At 42.7% G+C, this 13,453-nt stretch overlaps 1 protein-coding gene across 3 annotated transcripts in view; it reads right to left on the reverse strand.

The window, feature by feature from the left end:
• Window positions 1-13,453, reverse strand: part of MAP7 (microtubule associated protein 7) — a 197,567-nt gene that overhangs the window by 143,024 nt on the left and 41,090 nt on the right. The gene's annotated exons all lie outside the window — the stretch shown is intronic.

The following is a 13,453-nucleotide window of genomic DNA, read 5'->3' on the forward strand; positions in this document are numbered from 1 at the left end:
TTGTCACATCCACAGCATAGGAGATTATTAATGAGGATAGGGAGAGGGAGAAGTCTGCTGAGTACTTCCCTGTGCACTACGTCAGTAGGTTGAGCTGCTTAATAGAAGCTAAGCCCAAAGCAACTGGTTACTGGTACTGGCAGCTGTCTACCACACTGCCCTACTTCCCATTTCAAAACACACCCTTTATAATAGATGCTTTGGTGTAATTGCTCAAACTTGTCTCACAACAACAAAAAGAAAAGGAGCACAACACAGCCTCCAATTTTGCCTGAACAAATCCCTCACTATAACAAAAGTAAAACACCTCTTCTTTCAACTACATAAATGAAAAGATTAAGTTGTTGAAATACTGAAAATCTTGAGTTTTAAAGCAAAGAACATTACTTAATTTAGCACGGCACATTAGCTTCAACGATGGACCTCGGCACTTGCTTTTTAAAGAGCAATATAACATTTTCTTGGATATCTGATATGTTAGTACTATGGACTGTAAAATTTTGGGTGGGTATTTCTTCAATTTTGATTGATCAGTAAAGAACACTGTGTTCTTCAGTGAGTGCAGTGCTACCACTGGAGTCACTGCAGTGTCCAATATTATGCATACGAATGTGCTAGTAATTTAGAGTAACAGCTAATAATAACTTTAAGAAAGACTATATACAGAAAATATGGATTTTAAGTAATATCAAAAAAAGCCATCCTAGAAAGTTATCCACTTTCTAAGTGGATAACTTTGTCTAAGTAATAATATTTAAAAAAAAAGAGAAAGAAAGAAAGAAAGAAAAGGTTTCATGACACTCAAGAAAAAACGACCACACAATTCTTTTAAAGTTTCCATTACCAATTTATAAGGGACTCATAACTTACAAATGTAATTCTGTTAAATTGACATGATTGTGCCATAACATTTAGGTCTCAACTTTCCAATAGCAGAGCTTCATAAGTGTTGCACTTTATAAATGTCCTCTTGCACTGCAACACCTATTTTATTTATAACCATTCCAAGTGGCCTGAGAACACTTCCTGCAATACATTACAACCACTGAATAGTACTTTGCTCTACAATTAGTTCTATTGAGCGCAATGGGGCTACTTTCAGAGTAAAGTACCAACTCAATTTGAGTAACAGTGGCAGATTGCACAGAATGGTGATCATTATTATGCAGAATTTTTATTTTAAATGGCAATGAAAAGCATTTCAGCATTCAAGCCTGCTTACTATACAAGCATCAGTCCAGTCTGTGTCCCATGAGACAGAAAAACTAGTGGTTGCACATTTTTACTCAATATTGCAATACAAGATCATCAAGAGTCTGAAACATAAGAATTTATTCTCTCACTGACATGTAGGAAAAATAAACTTGCTAACTCATCATCTAATGCACTGCCTACTTAGCATGCAAGTACAGAGAGTAAAAAGGAAACATGAAATAGAAGTACAATCCGATTAATTGTATTTAAGAAGTCATGTCATAAATACTTTTTTTAAAGTATCTGTATATGTTTTTGTTAATATTTTACCAGACAAATAATTCCAATCACCCCACATCCATAGCATCCGCACAGAAGGCATATGCAGCCTCCCACTGCTCTAAGACCACTAGACAGAAGGTATGTTGCCAAAAATAGCCACACAGCTATGCTGTAGTTGCTGCAGATTGTCCTACATAGATTTAGGCCATGCAGATGAGCAGCCTGGCTCCTAGAAAGGGCTGGATATTTATCTTCATCATAGGCTAGAATTGAAAAGATTTTGGGGGGGGGAGGGAGTGTTCTTTCCACAGTGCACTTACTACAGTTTATGAATGAGAATGATTTAGCTGAGGTTGAAAGGTAAGGTAGGCTGACTTAACTGAACTGAAAGCTCTGTGTGTGGAAGGGGGCAGCCAAGAGCGGGAGGACTATATTAAAATACTTAATGAAAAACAGAGTGGCAGTGTAGTCCTATATAAGACGTCTATGCAAAAGTTTTAGATAAAGACAAGCTAGAAGACTGCATTCAAAAAGCTCATTGTTACAGTACTGTGACAAATGACGTGAATTCACATATACCCACTTGATGAAATGGGAGGCACCTGACAGTTGTAAGGTTTTAATTATCTGACAAGTTAGATATTCAAGGGCCTTCTGTCTTAACTTTCTGGTCATCTCTTGAGGTTCAAGAACCTTATGAAAGGGAGCTATGACAAATTCATTTTTCTCAATAATATATGTCTGTGACTGGAGCTAAAGAACATTACGTTTCTTACAATAGCGAGCCACTGCTACCTCCATGGATATTATCCTCCAAGTCACCACTGATTTAACAACTAGAAGATGTACCAGACTGGTCAAAGGGATCCCAGCCTGTGTCAGCTTGTTGACGCAAAATGGATTTCCCTGGATTAACAGAGGATTGGCCTGGACTGACAGGGTGTCTTCACCCATTCCAATTGGAACAGCAGAAAGAAAAAAGAAAAAAAAAAACTTCAGTTCCAGGTAAACATTGTTTTATATGGCTGCCAAGTGAGAGTCATATGCAGTATTGTCGTAGCCATGTTGGTCCCAGGATATTAGCGACAAGGTAGGTGAGGTAATATCTTTTATTGGACAAACTTCTGTTAGTGAGAGAGACAAGCTTTCAAGCTTACAAAGAGCTCATCTTCAGGTCTGGGAAATGTACTCAATGAACAGTAATGTGAGTAATGGAATACAGAACACAGAATTGGTGGTTGAGAACCAATCACCTTCTTTCTTTATTGTAAAAGAGTTCTCCCTTCTCTTGAGGGTCTTCTGTTTTCTTTCTCTGATGAAGGCATGGGGGGAAATAGACTCTCTGCACCTTCCAGCAATCTCTGTTTTCCACACACACCTGAAGTATACTAGCCACCTTTAAAATATCAGCATTTGCCCAGACAATGGTTTCTGCAATATCTCATTTTCATTCTATATTTATAATAGAACATAACTGTTGTTTACACTGGCAAGTGTTTGGTTGGTGATCATGGGGGGGAGGGATAGCTCAGTGGTTTGAGCATTGGCCTACTAAACCCAGGGTTGTGCGTTCAATCCTTGAGGGGGCCACTTAGGGATCTGGGGCAAAAATTGGTCCTGCTAGTGAAGGCAGGGGGCTGGACTCGATGACCTTTCAAGGTCCCTTCCAGTTCTAGGAGATTGGTATATCTCCAATTATTACCTTTATTTTTTATTACCACTGTAGCCCAAGGTGTCAGCTGACCTTTATTGCTCTCTCCTTATGAGCAGTCAGCATCACAACAAATTATGTCAGAGGCTGCCAGGGAGAGGGAAGTCACTCAAGTGGCACCTTAAAATTGGCACTTATTTATTTTTGACAAGACCATCACGTGTCTAGGGAACTACACATGGAAAAGGGAGAAGCTGATTCTACGTCCAACTATCTTCAGTGAGATACAGGTGGGGAGGTGGAAGAAATGGAAATGGGAAGCTAGACAGGAAGAGTGCCAAAGATGTCTTGCCATAAATTGTCTCAGCAGTGGAAGAGAAGGAACAACCCATACCTTCCATGCTGACATCTAATGGTGCAAAAACTGCCTGCAATCCTCTAATGCAGCAGTTCTCAAATTATGAGTCGGGACCCCAAAGCGGGTCGTGATCCTGTTTTAATGGGGTCGCCAAGGCTGGCTTAGACTTGCTGGAGCCTGAGACCGGGGCCGAGGCTGAAGCCCGAGCCCCACTGCCTGGGGCCAAAGCCCAAGGGCTTCAGTCCTGGGCGGTAGAGCTCAGGTTACAGGCTCCCTGCCTGGGGCTGAAACTCCTGGGCTTGGGCTTTGGCTTTGCCCCCTCCCCTCCACCTGGGGCGTTGGGGCTCAGGCGAGCTCGGGTTTCAATCCCCCTTCCTGGGGTCACGTAGTTAGCTTCGTTGTCAGACGGAGGTAGTGGTGCAATGGAGTTTGAGAACCCCTGCTCTAGCGGCAGAGGCAGGGACTTCTTGTGCAAAGGGCATACAGCAAGTGCTATCCTCTGGGCTGCCCATGCATGATGGCTCTGACCTGTCTTAGGATTACAACCCTGTGATGAAGAATTCAGGGAGGCGCACCTTGCATTTAAGATATGAAAATGGAATTTTTTGTTTTTAGTAGATTAACACTTTTAGTAAAAAATTACTGCATCTCTTTCCAAGACACATTTAAAACACTCCGTGCAATTTTAAGACTTTTTCATAAACAAGTCCTGTAAATATAGGAAAACCCATATGCCAGCTATGGAGTTCTGATCATATTACAGTTCACCATTATAAATTAAGAAGCACTAAAAACAACATTCTTTTGGCACCGTCTTTGGGAACTTGGGTTGCTATCCTGCAAACAAGCATGTGACTAACTTTATACACACGCATAAGTGTTGACAGATTGGGGCGTTATTCTTTTCCCTTTCTGTGTCTATAGATGGATACATACCATTTAAACTCATCTGGGGTCTGTACTGCATATACAAAGTTAGCATAAATCATGTACAGATATTCATGAGGTAAAAGATTAATACTTTTTAAAAAAATGCCATCTAGTACCCAAAACCAGAAGTGACGTGATCAGACCTGCTAGACTAAAACCTGCCCCAACAAGCTAAAACTTATTTCCACCCTAGATATAAGTGTCCTTGGAAATCCATTTCAGGCATGTAAATGGAAAGCAATAGACCGTCTGAGTATATAACTACAGAAAGAATGAAAATATTTAACTTTCCTCTGTTGCAGTAAATATGTACCCTAATTTTTTCAGAAACACAAACTTTAATGGCATAATTGCTATAGTTTAGAGCTGGGCTAACACATGATTTCTCAGTTTGCTGGCCGTTCTGATTTTTTTTTTTAAATTCCATTTCAACCCGAACTGAAAATTCTGAAAATTTTTGGCAAATTGACAAAGTCAGCAAATATACATTTTGCTTGGGGTCAAACAAAACATTTTGTTCAATCGTAAATGAAATGTTTTGATTTGTTCCTGGGCATCTTTGAAAATAAAAAGCCAAAGAAAATAAGTGTTAGATTCACAAAATGACCAGAGGAGAAGGTGATGTTGGTGCCACCTCCTGTGTAATCTCTAGCCCCAAGGTGAGGGCACTTACCTGGGATGTGGAAGGCCCACATTCAATTCTCTCTTCTACCTGAGGTAGAGCAGGTATTGGAACTTGGGTCTCCAACACTGCAGAAGCATGCCCAAACCACTGGGCTCCAGTGATTGCAAGGCAGATCTCTCTCACTCTCTCCCCATGAAGCTGTTCTACTGTGTAGAAGTAATTAAATAGTCATAGGAACAGGGATTTCAACTTGGGTCTATCACAACCCATGGGAATGCCCTAGCCACCCGACTATACAGTCATTCTCACTCCCCTCAAGACTCTGGCCCCAATGACAGCTCAAGTATTCAATACAAAGCAGAACAGCTTGAGCAGAAAAGACAGCCACACACCCAAATCACAATCCCCATAGCCTGATAGTTAGAGCACTCAGGGAGGACACCCAAATTCAAGTCCCTGCTCCAATTTATCCTAAGTGGAACAATTTCAACATGAGAGATTGACAGAGACCTGTCCTAGAATATCCCATACTCCTGCGGGTAGGGCACTCTCCTGCAATTTGTGAATCCCAAGTTCAAATCTATTCTCCACATCTCAGGTGAATACCCTAACCACTGGACTAAAAGTCATATGGGAGACTGCCACCACAGCTTCCTCCAGCCATTTTGTGAATGGGACCAAAAGTCTCCTCATAAATCCAACCCAAATATTTATTTTTGGCCAAAACTATGCAACAAATGTGTATGAAATTTCAAATAACTGAATAAATGTGAATAATTTTGGATCAACTGAAACTGCATTTTCTGGCAAATAATTTTTTTCAAATGAACAGTCTGTTTAACACTACCAGCACTACTACTATCTGTGATTTTGTGAAGCAAACCCGTGGCCAAACCAGGGCTGCTCACTTAGCTACCATGACTCTCCCCTCCAACAGAGCCAGTCAGTCATCACTCAGGCAGACGGCAACAATTCAGATGCACTGACTTACCTTTCCAACAGAGCCTGCAGTGACTCAGCTGTCAGGCATGTGGCAGCAGCCTATCCCTGAGCAGAGCCTGGGTCAGATGACGTTGATAGTAATGAATATAAATCAGAAGCTAGGAACTGCAGAAAATTGATAAGAAGCAATGCGACAGGGAGAAATCTCCAGCCAGAAGAGTTAAGGAAAATAAAGAGTTTAAGTGCATTAGGAACAAAAATAATCTGGAAATGGTAGGATTATCAATAATGCAGAAAAGGTGGAACTGTTGTATAAATATTCCTGTTCTGTATTTGGCAAAAAAACCAGATGATGTCATCATATGATGTCATCATATGATGACACTCTTTCCATGCCATTCCACCAATATCTCAGGATGATGCTAAATATTTTTAAATCAGCATCTACAAATAACTTGCATCTAAGACCCTTAATGTTGATTTTCAATAAGACTTGGAACACCAGGGAAGTTCCAGAAGACTGGGAGAAAGTTAATGTCGTGTCAATATTTCAAAAGGGTATATGGGATGACATGGGTAATTATAGGCTTGTCACACGGACATCAATTCTGGGCAAGATAATTGAGTGCCTGATACTGGACTCAATTAATAAAGAATTAAAGGAGGGTGATATAATTAATGCCAATCAACATAGGTTTATGAAAAATAGATCCTGTCAAACTAACCTGATATCTTTTTTTGATCAGATTACAAGTTTGGTTGATAAAGATAAGTGTTGATGCAACATACCTAGACTTCTGAAAGGCATTTGACTTGGTAGCTCAATATCTTGACTAAAAAAAAGCTAGAATATAAAAGAAACTAGTCACATATTAAATGAATTAAAGGCTGGCTGATAGGTCTCAAAATGTAAATGGATAATAGTCATTGAATGGGTGTGTTTCTAGTGGGGTCCTGCAGGCAAGGGAGGCGCTATGTTTTTTGCCACCCCAAGCACGGCAGTCAGGCCGCCTTTAGCGGCGGTTCTGCAAGAGGTCCACCCTGGTCCCGAGCCTTCGACGTATCCGCCGCCGAATTACCGCCGAAACCGTGGGACCGGTGGACCTCCTGCAGAAACGCCGCCGAAGGCTGCCTGACTGCCACCCTTACAGCAACCGGCAGGCCATCCCCCCGTGGCTTGCTGCCCCAGGCATGCGCTTGCTGCGCTGGTGCCTGGAGCCGCCCCTGCCTGCAGGGATCAGGTTCTTGGACTTACACCATTTAATGTTTTTATTAATGATCTGGAAGAAAACATAGACCATGAATGGAGTGTTTGCAGATGACAAAAATTGGGGGAATAGTAAAATAATGAAGAGGACAGATCCTGAGTGCAAGCATTTAATAAAGTTAAATGTAAATGTATACGCCTAGGAACAAAGAAAGTAGGCCATACTTTCAGGATGGGGTATCTACCCTGGAAAGCAGCGACTCTGAAAAATGTGGGGATGAGGGTGGATAATCAACTGAACATAAGCTCCCAGTGCAACGTTGTGGCCAAAAGGGCTAATGCAGTAATTTTATCTCTGTGTTTGTCACTGGTGCAGCCAATGCTGGAATAGTGTGTTCAGTTCTAGTGTCCACAATTCAAGAAACAAGTTGCTAAATTGAGGAGGGTTCAGAGAAGAACCACAAGAATGATTAAAGGATTAGGAAACACGTCTTGTAGAGTGATCGACTCAAGGAGCTCAATGTATTTAGCTGAACAAAGAGAAGGTTATGAGGTGACTTGATTAGTCTATGAGTACCTACTTGGGGAACAAAATTTAATAATGAGTTCTTCAATCTAGCAGAGAAAGGTATAACACGATCCTGTGACTAGAAGTTGAAGCTGGACACACAGACTAGAAATAAGATGCAAATTTTTAACAATAAGGGTAATTAACCATTGGAACAACGTACCAAAGGTCATGGTGGATTCTCCATCACTCACCAATTTAAAATAAAGATTGGATGTTTTGCTAAAAGATCTGCTCCAGGAATTATCTTGGGGATGTTCTATGGCCTGTGTTATACAGGAAGTCAGACTAGATGATCACAATGGTCCCTTCTAGCCTTGGAATCTATGAATTTATATCTACTTTTAGACTGATAAGATGCTTAAGATATTATAGCCAAGTGGAAGACAGGGGCTTGAGCTTTGGCATAATTCATGCCCACTAGCTCACTAAGGAAGCAGCATTTTGACAAACAGATTGAGAATCAATATAGTAAAGCCTTTATAAAGAAAAAATCACACACACAGAAACAGTCAAATACTTCAATTATTAAAACTGTGATCATCATCATCAACAACAGAGTAGCAGTTGTAGAGTAGATATTTGGCTCAACAGTGAGAATAGGTGCAACACTGAAAAACACTTTCTAAAATGCCCCAAACAGCAAAACTATTTTAAGGCACAAGCAAAAACACACATTTTGAAACAGCCTCATCACAGGAGTTAAAACACATAAGGGAAGATGAGTATCCAAAACTAACCCAACAACTTCTGAAATTGGTTTATTATTGGATTGCTCACCAGATTTCAGAAGTAAATCACTCATGTGAGCCAAGAATGTCCTAATGCACTTTGCTGTGAACAAAGGGTAGTAGATGGTTTCCTTAGGGTATGCATAGATGACATTTGTATAGTAGCTTTTTACTTAGGAGTAAGACGTAACTTTAGCCACATTAAAAGTTCACAATCCATTATCTTGATATTTCTCTCTCTCTGTCATTCATGATCAGAGGCAGCTCTAGGAATCCCGCCGCCACAAGCAGGTTGGCGCGCCACAGGGCGCACTCTGCCGGTCACCATTCCCGCGGCTCCGGGGGACCTCTGGCAGACATGCCTGCGGAGGTTCCGCTGGTCCCGCGGCTCCGGTGGAGCATCCGCTGGCATGCCTGCGGGAGGTCCACTGGTCCCGCGCCTCCGGTGGACCTCCCGCAGGCATGACTGCGGAAGGTCCGCCGGAGCCGGCTGCCGCCCTGCCGGCAAAATGCCGCCCCGCCGGCAAAATGCCACCCCAAGCGCATGATACATTGATTTCAAAGTATTTGACTCAAACGTATTTAAATTTGACAGCCAGGCTGCTCTGTTTAAACACTGAGACACAATGCTCCACAGTCAAACTGTTGATTTAGTCATATACTGTCAATGACATGGGACAAACTAAGGGAATCTGGACCCAGTCCATCAGAGAAATGCCACTGCATGTCTCAACTTCTGCTTTCCTCTATGGGCATACAAAGAGAACTGGAAGAGTTACGTGGCAAACAAACTCACTCTACTTCCTTAAGAGAGACAGTCCAGCTTACATTCTTATGGTGAGCTGACTTAAATAGCACATTTCAATAGAGTAACTGAAAGTGTGGGGGGAAAAACAAACAAACAGATTTTAGACCTTTTTTTTTTTAACCTAACTGATCGGAGACACAATAAAGTTGATACTTTTCTTTAGTAGGCTACTGCTTTATTTTATTCTTCCATTAAAAAAAGGCAAATTCAATTCTCCTGAAAGGTAAGAGGGTGTGTGCCCTCAAAACTGAAGTCCTCTCTTCCCATAAAACAGACATAGCATGGGCAGTAGCAGCAGTACAAGCGATCTTGCCAATGTGCCCTAGCCCATACCCAGAGGAGGAAGAGGATTTAGTGGGTTTTAGAAGTATCCTACTTAGGTATTCCCTTCTGTAATTTGCACGCTGAGGTTCTAGCATAAACTTTTCAGGAAGGATTTGTTTTAACCTACTGTATGTATTGGACACACCCGCAGAGTGAAATAATAATCGTTTGTTTTTAAAGAGTCTAATTGCTTTTGAGAAGGGGCTGAAGAGCACGTCAAGGAATACAGACTCATTTATTAGTTCTCGAATTAAGTTTAGGTACCCGATCCAAAGACCAATTAGAACCTAAACCAGCCTCTTCAAGGGCATTTTAAAGTTCCAACCCAGAATGAATGGTTTGCTCTTTCAAAGTGATTCTATATGGCCACTTCCCCTTAAGTACAAGTTACCCCAGTAAGCACAATTATTATTCATGTTGAAACACAATTCAATGGATAAGATTAAAAAGAACCGAAGCAGAAGGGTAATGGATGCTTTCAATCTATTACAAAAAATGGGATATTGCTCTAGGGTTAAATGCAGAAATCCAGATCCATCCTTCACTTAACTCCATTTGCTTCTCAAGAGTTACAATAGGGACAATTTTGGCCCAGCCTTTGTATTGATTTGATCAAGACCTACCATGCATCTTCGTACAGCAATCTAATTTTTGTAATTTGTACTGCTAAAGTACAGCATCTCTTCTTACAACCCAAAACTTACAGTGCAGAGTTTGAATTAGCTGTAACTATAAAGGAGTGGATTACAATTGTGCAAAGCACTGACAGTAGCTCAGAAGGCAGTGTAATTAAACTTTTCAGCTGCAACTTTTCCATAAGCTACCTTAAATTCTTCAATGCTAGTCAAACCATTGTCTTTGAAATACATTTATAACAGATTACACACCACGTTTACAGAAACTTTGTTAAAAAAAATCCTTCTGAAGAGGTTGTGACAAGGTTTTGAAATCAATTTCTCCTGAAGTGTCAATGACCTGGGAGTGCTTAAGTGTTTAACGTGCTGGTTTCTATGGATACCACTGGATGCCTTTCCTACTGTGTTTATTTGGCTGAGAAAGTGACAAAAATCTACAGTTTAATACCATGCTAGTTGCTACCAGTCTTGCTAGGTTTCTTGAAATGGAAAATACTTGACTTTTTGATGGAAAACGAGCAGGATCTAGAGTAATCATCTAAAGAACCTGAAATGTCCCTATACATACTATGCACATACTTGAGAGTTAAAAAAATACAAACATGAAGCAAACAATTGCATTCTCAATTAACCATAACAACTGGCATACATGCCAACTGTCCTTTTTCAGGAACAATCCCATTATTCATTTATAATCTTCCTAGTCTGTTCCATTTGAAAAGAAAAACTGTGTCTCTATCCATTTCCCCCCTCAAATACCCAGTTCACAAATAGTAACAGATCTCTTAGACACCTTGCAATACACCTTTATTTCAACATGTAAAAATAATGGCTAGTTCCGCAAGAGAACAATCTATAAGAAGGGGAATATTCTGCAGCACCAGAAGGCAATTTTTGCCTTCCAGTGTTCTACTTGAGTGCATAGCTAATTGTGCTGCATAGGATAGGAATGGAAGTACTGCACTGGAGGCAAGCTCCAACTTCCAAAAAGCTTCTGGGAACAGCATGAGCAGAGTTATATCAGTTGACACATGAACAACAAAAACAAAGCTATGCATTAGGGCATCCCTGGGCTTTGAAGAGAAACAACAGCCCAAAGAACTTATATAGCAGAAACATGTCTAATCAAAAGAGATTCAGCTTCCATTGCTTTAAGGGCAGTCAGGGGACAGGGAGCAAGGAGGTTCCTGGGGAGGCAGTTGGGGGGGGGTCTCTGGAGGGGATGGTCAAGGGACAAGGAGCCGAGGGGGTTGGGAGTTTGGTGGGGGCTGTCAGGAGGTAGGGGTGTGGAGAGGGGTTGGGCAAGCAGAGAGCAGGGGGATGTTGTATGGGTCCAGAGTTCTGGGGGTCCTGTCAGGGGGCGGGGAGCGGTTAGATAGGCGTGGGAATCCAGGGGGATCTGTCTGGGTGCGGGGGTGTGGATAAGGGTTGGGGCAGTCAGGGGACAGGTAGGGGGTAGCGTCCTAGGGGGGCAGTCAGGGGACAAAGGGCAGGGAGGCTTAGATAGGGAGTGGGGTCCCAGGAGGGGGTAGTCGGGACAAGGAGCGAGGGGGGTTGGGGGCTCTGGGGGGGCAGTCACCCAGCCCTCTGCCCTGAGCCCTAACCCCCCCACACACACACCCAGCCCTCTGCCCTGAGCCCTGCACCCCCACACACCCCCAGGCCCCTGCCCTGAGCTCTGTACCACCTAGCCCTCTGCTGACTCCTTCACCCCCCCGCATGACCCCCAGCCCTGACTCTGGCACCCCCACACATACCCAGCCCCCCTACCCTGACACCAGCACCCCCCTCACATGTGCCTAGCCCTCTGCCCTGACTCTTGCACCCCCTACATCTCCAGCCCCCTCACACATCCCATGCACCCTGCACATCCCCATCCCCACCCTGAGCACCAAACGGGAACTCCTGTACCCCCACTCACATTCGCACCTGCACCCCTCACACCAAATGGGAGCTGCCCAGGTAAGTGCCCCCACACCCCAACCCTGAGCCTCCTCCCTCATTCTAGCTCCTGGCCAGACCCTTCACCCCCAGCCCTGTGCTCGGTCCACTCCCACCCTCAGCTCAGTGCAGAGAGAGGAAGAGAATGGGCCAGAACCAGGGAGAAGGTAGGTACCCATTGTATGTGGGCAGGGCCAGGACCCCAGACTGGCAGCGGGCTGAACGGGTCCAGCAGCCAGAATCCCGGCTGGCAGGAGCCGGTGAATGGAACCCCTGAGAGGCAGTGGGCTGAGCCACTCAGCCCACTGCCAGTCTGGGGTCTTGGCTGCTAGCCCCGCACAGCCCACTGCCAGTCTGGGGTTCTGGCTGCCAGATCCTTCCCTGCTGGGGTCCTGTCCGCAGGCCCCACTCAGCCCACTGCCGGCCTAGGTGAACAGAACCCCAGACCAGCAGTGGGCTGAGCGGTCCGGTGGCGTAAGATCAACATTTTAATTTAATTTTAAATGAAGCTTCTTAAACATTTTGAAAACCTTGTTTATTTTACAATACAACACTAGTTTAGTTATATATCGACTTGTAGAGAGAGACCTTCTAAAAAACATTAAAATGTATTACTGGTACGCGAAACCTTAAATTAGAGTGAATAAATGAAGACTCGGCACACCACTTCTGAAAGGTTGCCGACTCCTGTTGTATTATGTATTATAATGTCTGGTTTGAATGGAATAGATTGTGGAAAGATTCTCAGTGAATTGCAATCAGTATTTGCAACTTTCTGGGCTAATTGGGACAGGACGAAAATGGCATTTACAACATACAGCAGTGTGCCTACAGTATTCTGATATGTTTTAAAAGAAATTCAAACAATTTCAAAGATTCTATGTGACTGCTTTAAAACCCACTAACAGACTTCAAAATTTTATTAAAGTTAATGTTTAAAATGAAATATACACAAGATAAGAGGGAAGGTATTATATATCTGAGGTCTGGCTTGAGTTATGAGGGATTACAGGTCTCAGTTACAAGGTTCACGAGATACATACATATCACATAACCAGCATAGGCCCAGATTGGGGTGCACTACATATAGATTAGGTCAAAGACAAAATCCTTTTTACAGCATGAACATTTTGGAATGTATAGAATGTAAAAAAGTACGTTAATTTTTTTTTAATATAGAGACAGTTCTCATGGTAAGTTCTGAGCTAGGACTTTAGGATTCTCCCTACTACGTACTACATTTATTCACTACACTTG

Source organism: Mauremys mutica, chromosome 3 (assembly GCF_020497125.1).
Source record: "Mauremys mutica isolate MM-2020 ecotype Southern chromosome 3, ASM2049712v1, whole genome shotgun sequence".
Lineage (NCBI taxonomy): Eukaryota > Metazoa > Chordata > Testudines > Geoemydidae > Mauremys > Mauremys mutica.